General features: G+C 39.4%; 1 pseudogene; it reads right to left on the reverse strand.

The window, feature by feature from the left end:
* Positions 1–2515: 2515 nt before the first annotated feature.
* Positions 2516–2971, reverse strand: Gm4083 (annotated as a pseudogene).
* Positions 2972–3762: the final 791 nt, after the last annotated feature.

The raw sequence follows: 3762 nt of genomic DNA on the forward strand, positions 1-3762 counted from the left end.
TCCATTTCCTTTGAGTAGAGCAGCAGTGGACATGGATGTGCAAGCATCTCTGTGGTAGGATTTGGGGTCCTTTGGGTATGTGTCCTGGAGGGGTATAACTGGATCATTTTTAGCTTTGTGAGAAACCTCCATGCTAATTTCCATATTGGCTGCAACAACTTATAATCCTGTCAACAATGGGTAAGTACTCCCCTTCCTCACATCCTTGCCAGCATTTGTAATGTTCTTTTTCTTTATGATACTCATTCTGACTGGGCAGCAATGGAATCTCAAAGTAGTGTTAATACATATTTCCCTGATGGCTAATGATGTTGAATACATCAAATATAATTATTACTCAATTGTATTTCTTCTTTTGAGAAATATCTGGTCAATTATATGACCCATTCTGTGATTTGGTTGTTTCTTCCCTATCTTTTCTTTTTTAAAACAGAATTAAGCTTTAATATTCCAGGATTGCTGGAAAGATATACAAAACTGGCTGGAGTTTAATATTAAGATCTGGGAATGTCATTCCAAGAGTCACAAGTACAAGACTTCAAATTTGGTTTTTTTTTCTGTTTTTCTTTTATTGAAAATAGATTTTTTTCATAAAATTTTTTCTGAGCTCCTCTGAAATCTTCCCCACCTGCCTTCCCATCAGCACCCAAACCCTTTCGTTCTTTCTGTAGAGACCAAAGAAACATAAACAATAATTGTTTAAACAAGATAAGAAAAAACAAAACGCACAAATTGGAATAAGAAAAAAATAAACAAAACATAAAACAAAAGAAAAAAAGAGCCAAATAAAAAACACATATAGGCAGAGACACTCTTATTCACACATACAGGAATCTCATAAAACACAAGACTAGGAGCCACGATATATATATAAAAAGGACCTGTAATGTTTAAAAATGCCCCAACAAAACATTTATGAGAAAAAGGACCCCCTAAAATACCATGGAGTTTGTTTTGTGTTGGCTATTTAGTAGCTTGAGCATGGGTCCTGCCCTTGGGAGTGGCTTGTATCCCTAGTGAGACTCCATAGGATAAAACTAACATTTTATTTTTGAGTAGTTATAAATCAAATATAGTGTCTCTCCTAGTGTTGGAACGCTTTCTGGTGCAGACCTGTGCAGAATCCGTGCATACTGCCTCAGTCCTTGTGAGGTCATATGTGAGTTGATTCTGCTGTGATTAGAAGGCCCTGGTTTTTTGGTGTCCTCCACCCCTCTGGCCTTACACTCTTTCTGCCTTCTCTTCTGCAGAGTTCCCTGAGCCTTGAAGGGAGTAGTTCCGTGGAGACATCCTATTTAGGTCTCTCACTCTCTGAACATTACCTGGCTGTGGGTCTCTGTATTTGTTCCTTTCTGCTGCAGGAGGAGGATTCTCTAATGATGGATGAGCAGGGCACTGATCTATAAATACAGCGGAATGTCATTAGGAGTCATTTTGTCACTATGTCACTTTAGCAGACCAGTAGTATTTGGTTTCCCACTAGGTCACTGGTCTATGTAGTTTGAGTTCTTGGCCACCTGAGTGGTGTCAGGGATGGGTTCCACCTATGGAATGGGCCTTAGATTCAATCAGATATTTGTTTGTTGTTCTCACAAGTTTTGCCACTATTGCTCCCATGCGTCTGGCAGGCAGGTTGTCAATGTAAACTGAAGGGTTTGTAGTTGGATCAGTGTTTACCTTTCTCCTTTGGTACCAATCAAGGTATCTTCTGATTGATTTTATGAACACTAGTGAGTAAAGGCTCAAGATAGGCACCAGTTTGACTTACCCACATTCAGTGAATTATGTAGTGGTTGTCTTCAGCAACAGGTCTTTGCCTTCTGTTTGTGGAGAGGAACCAATAATCTTGGCAAGAGCCTGGTTTGTTTGAGGTTCCCATAGGGGCCCTTCTGATACTGGAGTTTCACTTGGTGATGAGAGTTGTCCAGTTGAAACTCTGTATTCCCCATTATTTGGGGGATTTATTTATATTGCTTTAATATACATGTCTATCACTTAGGAAGCTTCATCTGGTTTAGGTTTTCATACAATCCCTCACATGGCCCTCAATCATTGCTGTCCCTCTCCACACTCCCTCCTTCATTCCCTTTTCTCTACCCCTCTTCCATTTGTTCCTCCCAGCCTAGCCCCTCCCCACACTTAATCCATGCATCTCTCTATTCTATTTCCCCTTCCTAGCCAGAGTCATCCCTGTACCCTAGTCCCTTTGTTTATACCTAACCTCTATGGTTGCATAGATTGTATCTTCCTTATTGAAGACTTAACAGCTAACATTCACATATAAGTGAATGAATACTTACCATAATTGTATTTCTGGGTCTTTGTTATCTTATTCAGGGTGATTTTCTTTCCCTAGCTCCAACCATTTACCTGTGAATTTCTTTCTTTTTTTTTTCAGTTCAAAAATCTTTATTGTTTATAGTTTTAGGAAAGATGATACATTCACTCAGTTAAATAAAAAGCTGTGTCCAGGAACCCATCAGCAATGCTGAAAAGGACCCTAGTTTATCCACTTCTATTTATAGATCCAGCCATGGGCACAGGACTTATAGTCGATCAGTTCTTCAGGCTTAAAGCATAGACTGACTACTTCTCAATACTTCCCACCGAATCACTGCCATGAATATTGTTCCTGCCCACTTGGATGCAGAAATCCCCTCAGATGATGCCTGACTTAGAATCAGCTGGACTTGATCCTCCCAACACCATCCAGCCTGTCTTTACTACATTAAGCCTCTCACAGACCATGGCCATCACAGGAGCTGAGTTCATGTACTTCACTAGCCCTGGGAAGAAAGAACAACCTTTCAGATCAATGTAGCGATGCTTCAGGTATTCTTCAGATGTCTGAAGGAACTTCATGGCCACCAGGAGGAATCCCTCCTACTCAAGGCGCTTGATGATACCACCCACCAGTCTGCACTGCACACCATCTGGTTATGGCAATGAATGTATCCTCAAGGTTGGCCATGGTTCGAAAGCCAGTGGGTCAGCAGGTGTCTGTGATAAGCATAAGCAATGGGAAACTTACCTATAAATGTCAATATTTCATTTTTGGGTGGCTGAGTAATATTCTATATGTAAATGTATCATATTTTCCTTATCTACTCATCTTTGGAAGGACATCTAAGCTCTTTCTAATCCTTGTCAGTATGCGTGGTCACTTGTTTTATTATTTTTGGCCATTCTGACAGGTGGAAGATGAAATCTCAAAGTAGTTTTTATGTGCATATCCCTGAAAAGTAAGGACCTTGAACATTTCTTTAGGTGTATCTCAGCCATTTGAGTTTCCTTTTCTGAGAATTGTCTGTTTAGATCTATAACATCCCCCTTCCTTTTACAATAGGTTAATCTATTTTCCTGATATCTAATATTTTGAGATCTTTATATATTTTGGATATTAATCTTCTAAAAGATGTGTAGTTGGTAAAAAAAAAATTCTGTTCTGTAGGCTACCATTTTGCCCAAATGATGGTCTTCTATGCTGTGCATAAACTTCCCAGTTTCATGGGATTCCATTTATTAATTTTTGATCTTAGTGACCGTGCTAATGGTGTTCTGTTCAGAAGTTTTTTCCAATGGCAATGTGTTAACACTATTCTCCACTTTCTCTTCTGCCAGATTCAGTGTATCTGGTTTTGTTGTTGTTGTTGAGGCCTTCAATCCATTTGGAGTTGAATTTTATTCCCCATTGTGGTAAGTGTGGATCTATTTTGATTCTTCTACGTGCAGTCATCCAGTTTGACTAGCACCATTTGTTGA

Source organism: Mus musculus, chromosome 7, assembly GCF_000001635.26.
Source record: "Mus musculus strain C57BL/6J chromosome 7, GRCm38.p6 C57BL/6J".
NCBI classification, from domain to species: domain Eukaryota; kingdom Metazoa; phylum Chordata; class Mammalia; order Rodentia; family Muridae; genus Mus; species Mus musculus.